The sequence below is a fragment of the Sciurus carolinensis genome, chromosome 6 (assembly GCF_902686445.1).
Source record: "Sciurus carolinensis chromosome 6, mSciCar1.2, whole genome shotgun sequence".
NCBI classification, from domain to species: Eukaryota; Metazoa; Chordata; class Mammalia; order Rodentia; family Sciuridae; genus Sciurus; species Sciurus carolinensis.
Window position 1 is genome coordinate 74,647,229 of NC_062218.1, and position 14,421 is coordinate 74,661,649.

Here is a 14,421-nt window from a genome sequence, read left to right on the forward strand (position 1 = left end):
TTACACTGGTAGTGTATTCATTTATGAACATAGGAAAGTTATATCTGATTCATTCTATTGTCTTTCCTATTCCCATTCCTGCCCGTTCCCCATTACCCCCTGTCCAATCCAGTGAACCTCCACCCTCAACCCCAACCTATTATGAATCAGTATCCACATATAAGAAAGAACATTTGGACTTTGAGTTTTGGGATTGGTTTATTTCACGTAGTAGGATAGTCTCCAGTTTCAGTAAATGCCATAGTTTCATTCTTCTTTATGGCCGAGTAATATTATATTGAATATATGTACCACGATTTCTTTATCCATTCATCAGTTGAAGGGCACCTAGGTAGATTCCATCCTTTAGCTATTGTGAATTGAGCCACTGTGAACATTGAAATGGCTGCATCACTATTGTATGATGATTTTTAAATCCCTTGGGTATATGCAGAAGAGTGGGATAACTGGGTCAAATTGTAGTTCCATCCAAGTTTTCTGAGGAATTTCCATATTGCTTTGTAGAGTGGTTACACGGATTTGCAGTCTCAGCAGCAATGTATGAATGTATCTTTTTCTCCACATCCTCACCAAAATTCCTTGATACTTGTATTCTTGATAATTGCCATTCTGACTGGAGTGAGATGAAATCACAGTATAGTTTTAATTTGCATTTGTCTAATTACTAGTGATTTTGAAAATTTTTTCATATATTTGTTGACCATTCATATTTCTTCTATTGTGAAGTGTCTGTTCAGAGCCTTTGCCCATTTATTGATTGGGTTATTATTATTATTATTATTATTATTATTATTATTTGGCATTAAGGTTTTTGAGCTCTTTATATATCCTGGAGATTAATGCTCTATCTGAGGTGCAGTTGGCAACAATTTTCTCCTACTCTGTAGGCTCTCTCTTCATGTTTTTGATTGTTTCCTTTTTTGAGAAGAAGTTTTTGAGTTTTAATCTATCCCATTTATTGATTATTGATTTTACTTCTTGTGCTTTAGGAATCTTGTTGAGGAATTTGGTTCCTAAGCCATCATGGTGGAAATTTGGGCCTACTTTTTTTCTAGTAGGTGCAGGGTCTCTGTTCTAGTGCCTAAGTCCTTGATCCACTTTGAGTTGATTTTTATGCAGGGTGAGAGATAGGGATCTCATTCCATTTTAGTACATATGGATTTCCAGTTTTCCTATCAGCATTTGTTGAAGAGGCTATCTTTTCTCCAACGTATATTTATGGCTCTTTTGTCTAGTATGCGATAACTGTATTTATGTGAGTCTGTCTCTCTTCTATACCATTGTTTTTCATGCCTGTTTTGGTGTCAATACTCTGCAGTTCTTGTTTCTATCACTCTGTAGTATAATTTAAGTTCTGGTATTGTGATGCATCCTGCTTCTCTTGTCTTGCTGGGCATTACTTTGGCTGTCTAGGCCTCTTATTTTTCCAAATGAATTTCAGTACTGCTTTTCTATTTCTATGAAGAACATCATCAGACACTTAATAGGAATTGCATTAAATATGTATAGCTCTTTTGGTGGTATGACCATTTTGACAATATTAATTCTGCCTATCCAAGAACGTGGGAGGTCTTTCCATCTTCTAAGGTCTTTTTCAATTTCTTTCTTATAATGTTCTGTAGTTTTCATTGTAGAGGTCTTTTACCTCTTTTGTTCAATTGATTTTTCAAATTTTTTCTTTGAGGCTATTGTGAATGGGATAGTTTTCCTAATTTCTCTTTCAGTTGATTCATCACTAATGTATAGGAACACAATTGATTTATTTTATATCCTGCTACTTTGCTGAATTCATTTATGAGTTCAGAAGTTTTCTGGTGAAGTTTTTTGGATCTTCTAAATATATAATCATGTCATTGGCAAATGGGAATCATTTGAGTTCTTCTTTACCTATTTGTATCCCTTTACTTACTTTCTTCTGTTTAATTGCTCTGGCTAAAATTTCTTGGACTATGTTCAATGGAAGTGGTGAAAAAGGGCATCCCTGTCTTATTCCAATTTTCGGTATGATGTTGGCCTTGGCTTTGGCACATATAGCTTTTATAATGTTGAGGTATGTTCCTAGTATCCCTAGTTTTTCTGGTATTTTGAAAATGAATAGATGCTACATTTTGTTAAATGCTTTTTCTGCATCTATTCAGATAATCATGAGATTCTTGTCTTTAAGGCTATCAATGTGATGAATTATGTTTATTGATTTCCATATGTTGAAGCAATCTTGCATCCCTGGAATGAAAATCACTTGATCATGGTGCACTATCTTTTTAATATGTTTTTGTATGCGATTTGCCAGAATTTTATTAAGAGTGTTTGCATCAATATTGTTTGCATCAATATTATTAAGAGTGTTTGCATCAATATTGAAGCAAAGAGTGTTTGCATCAGGGATATTGGATTGAAATTTTCTTTTCTTGATGTGTCTTTGTCTGGCTTTGGTGTCAGGATGATACTAGCTTCACAGAATGAGTTTGGAAGGACTCCCTCCTTTTCTATTTCATGAAATAATATGAGGAGAATTGGTGTTAGTTCTTCTCTGAAGGTCTTGCAGAACTTGGTCCTGGACATTTTTTTCTTGGTAGGTTTTTGATGGTATATTTAATTTCATTGCTTGAAATTGATCTGTTTAAATTTTTCTATGTCCTTCTGATTCAATTTGGGTGGGTCATATGTCTCTAGAAATTTGTCAATGTCTTCAAGATTTTCTATTTTATTAGAGTTTAATTTTCAAAGTAGGTTATGATTATCATTTGTATTTCAGTAGAGATTTACTTTTTCATCACAAATTTTAGTAATTTGTGTTTTCTCTCTATTCCTCTTTTTTAGCTTAGAAAAAGGTTTATCAATTTTATTGATTCTTTCAAAGAATCAACTTTTTGCCAATTTTTTGAATTCTTTCTTTTGTTTCAATTTCATTGATTTCAGCTCTGATTTTATTTCCAGTCTTCTACTGTTTTTGGTGTTGATTTGTTCTTTTTCTAGGGCTTTGAGATGTAATATTAGGTCTTTTATTTGTTGAATTTCTATTCTTTTAATAAATGTGCTCAATGCAATGAAGTTTTCTCTTAGCACTGCCTTCCTAGTGTCCCAGAGATTTGACATGTTGTTTTGCTATAGTTGTTTACTCTAAGTATTTTTTTATTTCATCCTTGATTTTTTCTGCTATCCATGCTATCTATTCATCAGTCAATAGTATATTATTTAGTCTCCAGGTGTTAGAGTAGCTTATATTTTTTATTTTATCTTTAATTTCTAATCCATTATGATCTGATAGGATGCGAGGTATTATATTTATCTTTTCCATTTTTCAAGAGTTGCTTTGTGTCCTAAGATATGGTCTATTTTAGAGAAGGATTTATATACCGTTGATCAGAAAGTGCATTCAGTCATTGATGGATGGAATATTCTATACATGTTTGTTAAGTTTATATTATTAATTATATTTTTTAGTTTTTGCTCAGTTTTTGTTTGGATGAGCTATGCAGTGGTGAGAGAAGTGTGTTAAAGTCACCCAATATTTTTATATAATTATCACAATAAACAGAATTTATATGTTCAATTATTGCCTACAATAAAAACAGCAAGTTTGCAAAAGTGTTTACAATTTCAAATGGTGGACAGGTATAGAACAGAAGTGATATAGGATATGATGATTATGAGGGAGGAGGAGAGAAGACTGAAGTAAAAAATTAAAGAAAGAGTGAAAGAAACTATAATAGAGATTGACTGTTAGCAAAAGAAAAGAGAACAGAATCCTGAGAAACAGGTAAGAGAAAAATGTATATATATATATATGTGTGTGTGTGTGTGTGTGTGTGTGTGTGTGTGTATAGATATATATATTTATATATATAAAGTAAAATTTAAAAAAGTAAAAATAAAATAATAAAAAACAAAACTAAAATACTAATCAAACATCCTAGTCCTCAAAAAACTGATCCGTGAAAAATAACTGACTTCAAAAATGCCTGAAATGAGAAAAACAAATATGAGTATGCATAAATGTCCACATACCATTAAGGTCACAATTAAATAGAGGGGGAAAAATAGGAAAAAAGAAAGAAAGAAAGAAAGAAAAGGGAAAAAAACTCTATGAAAAGTTAAAGAATTCTTTCATTGGAGTTCAAAAGTTTCTCAACTTGTCTTCTCAGTTTTAGGTGGGGTCATCTGGAGCATGATGGTCCACCCTCCAGATTACTGGAGTGAGATAGGTAATCCTGTATGTGGAATTCCTGGAGATAGGGTTCAGTCTTAGGTGGGCACCAAGCTCTTTACTGAATGCCAATTTGTCTGGAGATTTTAAATCGGCACACCTCTAGTGCCCAGTAATTGCCAGTCCACACTGGAAGATCACACCCCTGAGGTCTCCCCTGGGTTTCACTCATGTGGTGGAGGAGTCAATTCTTAGTCCCCATGTCACCTGCATAACCCTTATTCATCTCTCCCAGTCAATCCTGCAAGTAGTCAGATAGGGGGGGTGGAGCTAGGAAGGTTTCATGACCAGTTGTCCCCTCTGTAAACCTCTCTCTGTGTTTGACTTTCTCCTGGTCACTTAAACACAGCCTATGTTGTGCAGTGTGTGTTTCCTGGTCCTGTATTTTGTCCCAAACTCAGGTTTGCCAGGAACTGGCTCCCTCAGCTGCCAGTGCCTATGCCACAGTTGAAAAACTGGTTCCTTCCTTTGTCCTCCATGCTGCCTAGAGAGATGGCAGCTTCTTTCCCACACAAGGATATTGTGCAGCACAACTTTCAGTTTAGTACAACATTGTCCTTGATCTCTAAGTGCTCCATACCCAGACATCCCTCAGGCCTTCTAAAAATGTGGTTTCTTTAATTCCTTTAACCCTCCACTTGCCCTATGGAGGGACCACTCTGGTTGGTGCTTCTGGTCTGGCTGCAGCAGTGGTTGTGCCACTGGGGAGTTCTTCCTTATTTTGTTATATCCAACCTCCTGAGTCCCCAATGTGCCTTGAATGTTCACTTTTAAATTCCAGTGAAGTGTCCCTGTTTTTGTTGTTGTTGTTGTTTGTTGTTCATCCACTTTGCTGATGAGCTGCCTATCTACTTTCTTGGTTTCATGCCAGGGAGCAGCCAGGAAAGCAACCTCCTTTATTCCACCATCTTGAAAATCCTGTGTGTGTGACTTTAATAAACAAAACATATTTTGTATTCTTTATGTAATGAATGAAATTGGTAAGTGAAGTCAGAGCGATCCTTCAGGAAGGTAATGTTATAAAATCATTTTTGCTTCTCTGAGGAAAAAAAAAAAATCCTTTGCCCAAGCCTGTTTTTATTTCTTTTAATGACACCAGTTAACAGATGAAGTTTAGTGCACTTTTTTCATTTTTCCTGCAAACTTACTCTTTTACAGTTTTATTCCACTGTCATGTTTCCATACTTCAATTTTACAAATACTGTGTTGTTAGTGCTTCTGTTGTCTCTAGTATCTTTGTAATATTTCTGGCCCAAAACAATAAGAAACCTCCTTCAGCAACAAATGAGAAACATCATCTGAAGAACCCCTAGAGAACTGTACTATGTGACTTTGAAGAAGGAACTCCATTTTGGCCCAAACAACTGAGGTAGATTGATGCGGAGGCAGAGCAAATAAATGTGCTATAAACACTGATAAATTTATGTGTTAGTGCAATTCACTAGAACTTTCTACTATTCTGCAAATGCTGTATGCCCATGAGACTCAATACAGTAGTTCTAGTCATATGTGGCTATTGAACTTTTGAAATGTGGTTAGTGGAATTAAGAATCTGAATTTCATATTTTATTTAATTTTAATTAATAAAAATTTAAATAGGTAAATTGTTTCTTGTGACTACTGGCTACCATACTTGACAATGCACAATATTATTTTTGGTAATATTAAAGATTGAACCCAGGAGTACCCTACCACCGAGCTACATCCTTTGCCCTTTTTATTTTTAAATTTGAGATAGGATTTCACTAAGTTGACAACACCTCAAACTTGCAATCCTCCTTCTCAGCCTCCCAAGTAGGTAGAACTGCAGGTGTGCCTGGCTTGGACAATGCACTTCTCTAGTCTGAACCAAGGTATGATTAATTTGGTTTGAGGTTAATATCTAGAATATTCATGGTAAGAAGTCAAATGCAATGGAGATTCATATATATGTAAATATATGTAAACTTTTTGTATTCTACCTATACCCCCCTAGAGATTACGATAGTTGCTTATAATGTCTTTATAAAATTATTATGTTAATTAAGGATTTCTAAACATCTGGTACAAGATTTCATCTACATGTCCCCTAATGTATTATCTATTGCAGTAAAGTTTCTCCTTTAAGTTAAATCGGGGTATCAATAAAACTCATTTATTTTTACCTATCATTAATAGAAAATTTTAAATCCATTTTTGGAAAGTGCAAAGAGTCTATAGTAAACCACCATATACACATTGTATTTTGGTTCCTCAACTCATTTCCCTCCCACTGAGTACTTCAAAGCACATTCCACACAACAGACTTTGTAGGGCAAAGCTGACGCACTACGCTGTAGGAAGAGATAGAGTTCCTGAACATTTTTGAAGAGGGGAGAGACAGAATCCACTTAAAAAAAAAAAAAAATATATATATATATATATATATATATATATAAAATTTGTCAAGATTAATAAAAACTGGTATAAACAAAAAAGAAACCAGGGAATAGAAAAGTATAACTCTTTGTCTCAAAGCTAACAAATATCCAGAGACATGGGGAGTTATGTAATAGTTTTATACTAAATAAGTGACTAAATTCACTCACAAAGAAAAAAAACTATTACTCCCTTGACATCACATTTAACAAAATTAAGATTGAAGAACTGTAGAAGATAGAAAATAATAAAAATAATAATAAGAAGAAGAATTTCTGAAAGTCTCTTCTTGGAGCTCTGCTATTCCTCTACTTTCTAGGCCAAAAGTGTAGCCTCTTCAGAATCAGGGAATTCTCTTGCCTGCTTCCCTTTGAAGCGTATGGTGACTTTCTGACAGACCATCTGGTGGAAGTGGATGTGCCCCTCTTAAATCACTGTCTCCCAGAGAGAATTGTCAAGGTCTTTGACACCTTGCAGTATTCAGCATCATTCCTCAATGTCCTCTACAATCTTTATTTCAGAAGTTTTACTTTGCAGAAGACTTCTTTTTTTTTTTTTCTGTCGACTCTTGAATATCTACTTACGAATTGCAAAACTTTCAGCCAGTTTTTAATTTCTAAACATCCCCATTCTACTTTTTTCACTTCATAAAATACTTAATCACTATACTTAAATCACTAGGACTCTACCTAAATCTACAGAATGAAAATTAAGTCCAGAGAGGCAAAGCATTACTGCATAAATTATGATTACCAGATGCCTGTTTGTAGGATATTCTTTGTACTGAATAATAGTGTTTGGACATTATAAAGTCCTGTGTGATCAGAAGAGTGCTTACCTGAGAATGATCAGTGGCAAAACTTTAATGGTTGTTAAGATGGAGAGAGCAGCTAATGTGTCCAGGGATAGCTAATCTCCTAAATGTATTCAACTGGAAGGTTGAAAACAGGAGGAGGAAAATATTATTAATCCAGTTTATTCACACAGTAGTATATAGTCAGAATTTACACTGAATAAACTAGAAAGTAAAATATAAGATGTCACTCTGAAGATAAATTTATATATTAGAATGTTGACTGAAGTCGAGCAAAGTGATGTATGATAAAAATGTCATGTTTCAAAATTAAGATACACACAAAACACTTTGTATATATAGTGAAGATGTGTTGTATATGTAATATATTTGTTACACATATTACATATACATATGTCACATATGCAGTGATACATCACTTAAAGACAGGGATAGGTTCTGAGAAATATGTTAAACAATTGCATCGTTGTGCCAGCTTCTTTGAGTTTGTACTTACACAAGCTTGTATGGTATAGCCTACTACACATCTAGGCTACATGCTATAGTCTTTTGCTCCTAGACTACAAACCTGTGCAACATATTATGTTACTGAACACTATAAGCAATTGTAGCACAATGGTATTTGTGTTTCTAAATATTCTAAATATAGAACAAGTACGTTAAAAAGCTGGGTGATAGAAAATTTTCTGCTTCATTATAAGTTATGAGACCACTGTTGTAAATGTGGTCTGTTATTGACCTAAATATTGTCATGTGGCATAAGATTGCATATGTATTACATTTGTTTTATCTATATGTACAATATATAAAGTGTTTAACTGCATTATAATTAATGGGAGATATTTTTGCCAACTTTTTATGATGACTCATATCCAAAATACATGAAGAATATCTATAAGCTATATCTATATCTATAACAATAAAAAGACAAATATCCAATTTTAAAATAGACGACAGATTTTAACAGACATTTCCCCAAAGAAAATATACAAATGGGCAGTAAATATATGAGAGGATGTTCAACATAATTAGTCACTAGGGAAATGCAAATAAAAAACACAATGAAATATTACTTCACACCCATCAGGATGTGGAAAATTTGGAACACTCCTGCAATGTTAATGGGAATGGAAAATGATGTGGCCATTGTAGATTCCTCTAAATTTTAAACATGGAACTATCATATAATGCTGCAATCCCATTTCTAGGTGTATATACAAGAGTATAAAAGCATATGGGTATACATCCATATAGATGACAAATGTTCATAAGATCACTATTCTTCATAGCGTAAAAGTAGGAATAACTCAGATGTCTATCAAGTGATAAATGGATTTAAAAAATCAATATAGAACAATGTTATTTGCAATAAACAAGGAGTGAAATGCCAATCATGTCACGACAGGGATGAACATTGAACACACACTGAAGGAAAGATAGTCAGTAAGAAGCATATATTATTTCACTTATACTGTCCAGAATAGGCAAATCTTTGATGTCGGAAACTAAGATTATTGGTTGATGGGGCTAGTGGTGGTAGAGGAGAAATGGAAAGTGACAGCTAATGAATTTGCATTTCTTTTGGGGGGACAAACGTATTCTAACATTAGATCACGGTAATGGTTGCCCACCCTGTGAATAAACCAAAAACACTGAATTGCACATGGTGAATAGGTGGATCAACAGCATGTGAATCAGTCTTCAATAAAATTATTTTAAATATTAAACAATTTTGGAGTCATATTTTGATTAAACTGCAGTAGAAAGGAATGCAGATGCTTTTGATTTACCTGGGCAAATTTATTTCTTTTTTTAAAAATCATTATGTTAAAATGTATTAAGTGTGAATTATAGATATATGGTATCTGTTAAAACAGTTTTGATCTTTTTAAAAAGTTTTAAATAGTTTTAAGTACAATTAATGTTGAAAAGAGATTTTTGAAAGGTACCAAACACAGTTAAATGCTTTCACATGAACATTACTTATTCTTCACATTTCTCTGAGGTATAACTTATTTTGTCTTCTTTTATACAATGAACATGAGACAGGACAGGTCCTGAATTCAGTTAAGTAATGTATTTAATGATGATAACTAGGTTTGAACTCAGATCCCATGGTGTCATCCTCCTCCTTATACCATGTCATACTACTTACCCATTTACCTAACAAAGTAATTTTAGGAAAAAATTTTGAAGTAGAATCTGGTACTTTTTTTACTACTATTTAACTTCACAAGTATTTCATCTCATTTGGCATCGTTTGCTCTCAAGTCATTGTAGACAAGTTAGCTGCAACCTTTAAAATGACATCAAAATACTACTGGTTGTGTAGCTTACCAGCATCTTGGTTATCTTTATTTTTCTCAGGGGCAGGTAGATCTCCCACTTCTGTTAAACTGATGATCTGTCAACATTGCCTTCTGTCTTGGCACTGAAATGCTGGAGCACACAGTTCACCTTTTTCTCCTATCTTCAGTTTTCCTGGTATGAAGATACCCTCATAGCATATGAGCTTAACTTGCTGTTTTAGTTAGCTTTTTCACTGCTGTGACTAAAAGAATAATCAGAAAAATTGTAGAGGAGGAAAAGTTTATTTGGGGCTCATGGTTTCAGAGGTCTCAGTCCACAACCATCTAACTCCACTCCTCCATCCTGAGGTGAGGCAGAACATCACAACAGAAGAATGTGGCAGAGGGAAGCAGCTCACATGATGATCAGCATGCAGACAGAAACTCCACTCGCCAGATACATAATATATACCCCAAAGGCACGCCCCCCAGGGACCCACTTCCTCCATCCACACCTCATATACCTTCAGTTACCACCTAGTTAATCCCATCACAGGATTAATTCACTGATCGGTTTAAGACTCTCATAATGCAATCATTTCTCCTTTAAACCTTCTTGCATTATCTCTCACATGAGCTTTAGGGGGACACCTCACATACAAATCATAAAACTTGCTTTACCTCCAACTAGCTTACCAGTCTCTAAAACTATACATGCCAATGTCAACTAACATCAGAATTTTCTACAGAATTTTAATGATATTAATTCTCCATAAATACTCATTTTTTAGTCTTGTCTAAAAATCAAGTCTTGTCTTTACTTGATTTTTAAATTTCTTTCAAACTTCAATTTTGTCTTCCAATCCACTGTTTCCTTATAATATGATCTGCTAAGGATGCAGGCCATGAGACCTGTTAAATTTCCCATGGTTTAGATCTTTCTGATTGCATATTGTTTGTGTAGTTCAGCATTTTCCTGTGTTTTCTCTGTTTTCTATAAATTTGAAGCCAAATGAAAGACTTGATCTCACCCAAGTTTGTTTCCTTTGGGAAGGCTATAAGGAGTGTTACATTGTTCAACCAGGGAGCACATGGTGTTTATCTCCCTTTCTGCAGTTAGCACCCATTATTCAATGCATGCATTTCTTCATTGAGGCTAACAAATTCTAATTCTATTGTTTCTTTTCTTTCTTTCTCTCTCTCTCTTTTTTTTTTGTATTGGAGATTGAACTCAGGGCTGCTTTACTACTGGGCTAAGACCTCAGCACTTTTAATTTTTTATTTTGAAACAGGATCTAGTTAAGTTTCTTAGGACCTCACTAAAATTGCTGAGGCTGGCTTCAACATTACAATCCTCTTACCTCAGCCTCCTGAGTCACTGGGATTATAGGCACACATCACCACACCAGATGTCATTTATTAATCATTAACTGAACAAAATATATAAAGAAATATTTGACTATATTTATGATTTTAAAAATAAATGTATGAAATATATTTCTATTTATCTGTTTTCAAGATATTTCTTTCTTAACTTTTGAAGAAACCCATTTTCAGTTTTGAAGTATTATCGAATCTATACGTTATGCATATTTGATGTATTTCAATTCATTGTGATTCATATGCTCATAGAGTTAAACTGTTCCATTGTTGGTCAGTAGACACCTCTTTGTGTTAGCTCTTATGTTCCCTCGAAACTATTGGTAGCCTTTAATACCTTTTATGCTTTTATGCTGTCTAGAATTAACTAATTTAAACATATCTTGCACACCTCCTACTAGTAACATGGGGGCTTTCATTTATTCAAGACATCCTTATTTTCCCATTAGAAAATGATATCACTGTATCACAACCTGGGGATGAGAGTTGCTACGGGATTTTTAATTCTAGACCTTTTCAGTAATAGCAAGAGCTATAATACATAGAGAAACGAACTCCTTATTTTAAAATATATTTCATTAATTCATGTTGCTTATTTCAATTGAAATGCAGTCTTACAATGATTTATTTCAACCTTCTCTATTACAATTAGATTTTCTTAATCAAGTTAGGAGAGAATTAAAATAGTCTACAACTATCCATGTGCTTTATCTAGCCATAGATGCTCCAAAGCCCACATAAAATAATACTAATTTTACTCCCATATCATCATGGAAAAGATTTAAATATTTGGGATATGCTACCTACTTTCTCCTATATTTTAAATAAATGTGTTATTATTACTGGAATGTGTAGTCAATGCCAAATATATTCCTTTCACCTTATTTGATCTTGATTCTATAGCAGTGTCTCTCACTCACAATTGTGATTGTCATCATGGTCAGCACACACATTCTCTGCTAGATTCCTCAGGGCAGGCTTGGTGGAACACATTTCTTTGACTCCTTCCCTGTAGGCAACAGTTTTTCTTTCTCTTTTATTCTTAAAACTTCATTCTGCTAGATGTAAAACCCTTGGCTCACATTTTTTAAAAAGTTACTTACATAGTTGTTCTACTCTTTTTTTTCCTAATACAAAGCAGTCTTGTTTTATAAAATATCTTTGGTGAGAACACAACCTCCATTCTGAAGGAGTACATCCATTAATTTAAAAAATTTAACCATTTCGCAATGTATACAAACTTTGAAATCTCATGATACACAAAAAGTACACACGATTTCACCTGTCAATTTAAAAAGTAAAACAATTTAAAAGGTATTTCTACTTTTTTTTCAAAGTGTCTTTGAATTTTAGTTTATAGCGTTTTTGATTCCTTTACTAATATTTGTCTCAAGATCTCCTGTGGTCTACAGAGAGGATCTTTTTTGTCTATCATCAATATCTATTGCTCTTTAATCCATCTTCTTCCTTCACAGTTCATTTTATATTTCAACAACCTCGTTATAACTTCCATTTCTCTCCGGACATAATGTTTTAGACTTACTTATGTGTTACTTTTCTGAAGTTATTTTTCCTTTTGTTTTCATTTTTTCTATGTTCTGTAATCAAATTTCTATTTTTTTTCTAACTTTGGTTTATATCATTGTTTCAATTTTTATGTCATTTTCTTTATGTATCTAGCTCACTTTAAAATACTACCCTCCAGTTTTGGTCTACTGCATGATCATTTTTCCAGTTAGATTTTACTGTTTGTGTAGATGTAATTCTTTTGTTCTCTTTTTGTTAAAATAATTTTGAGTAAAATTTGATGTCAATAACATTTCGTTGGACGTTTTTGTGTGAAATTGGCATTTTTGAATTTTTAGAATGAAATGGTACACCTTTTTCAACTTCATCATGTCTCAATCTCTGTCTTTCTGTCTCTGTCTCTGTCTGTCTGTCTGTCTCTCTCTCTCTCTCTTTTTCTCTTTCTCTCTCTCTCCCTCTCTCCCTGGCAACATTTTTAAAATGACACCTTCCTTGGAATCTTTCTGATATTTAAATATAGTCATTAATAGCTATAAGCTTTGCTCTTAGAACTCCCTTTCTGGTGTTCTAGAGATTCTAATATATTGTATCTCTATTTTTATTTGAGTCCAAAAAATTTTTAATTTCTTCCAATTTGTTCTATGACTCATTTAGCATTCAAAACTGTATCATTCAACTCCATATACTTATATAGGCTCTGTAGTTATTACAGCTTTTGATTTATAATTTAATTCTACACTGATTTCATAAGACAATAAATTAAGAAATTATATTGACTTTTTTGTATATGGTAAAGTTTGCTTTGTAGTCTAAATTATGGTCTATTTTGGAAAAGTTTCCATGAGCAGTAGAGAATAAAATGAATTTAGCTGCAGTTGGATGGAATATTCTGGTAGATGTCTGTTATGTTATTTTTAACATGATTTAGGTCTGAACAATGTATTCACTTCATTTCTGTTGCTTCTTATCTGTTGGTGAGAAAGGTATGCTAAAATCACTAGGTATCATTGTACTGGGGTATATCTGAGGTTATATGTCAAGTAATGTTTGTTTTATGCAATTAGATGCATCAGTGTTTGGGGATAAATATTTACTATCATTGTATCTTCATGTTGAATTTTTCCTTTACCAGTATGAATTGACCATCTTTTGTGTCTTCAAATTAATTTTGGCTTGATATCTGCTTTGCCAGATGTGAGAGTAGCTATTTCTGCTTAGTTTTAGATTCCATTTGCATGGAATATTATCTTTTATCATTTCACTTTCAGCCTGTGACCATCTTGGTCTATGAGTCTCTTGCAATCAGAATATAGTTCTGTCCTCCTTTTAATACATTCTGCCAGGCTAAATCTTTCAATTGGAGAGTTGAAAGCATTAACATTTAGTGTTGTTATAGATAGACGTTTATTGATTCTTGACATTATGATTTACTTATGATTAATTTTGTCCTGTTTCTCATTTGCTTAGCTATGCTTCTAATGAGATTCATTCATTCAGGACCTCTGAAACTTGTTTTTAATTTTTCCTTGTTTAGAATTTCTCTTATTTATTTATTTAGGTACTGGGGATTTAACCAAGGTTGCTTGCCCACAAAACTATATCCCCAATCCTTTTTTTATTAGTACTTTGAGACAAGGAATCACAAAATTGCTGAGGCCTTGAACTTGCAATTATCCTGCCTTAGTTTCCCAAGTTGCTGGGATTATAGTCATGTACCACTGTGGCTGCAAAATTTCTTTAAGTCTTTTTTGTAGCTCTAGCTAGTTTATACTTTTCTTTTAAGTTTTTTTTTTCTCTTTCCTCAAAAG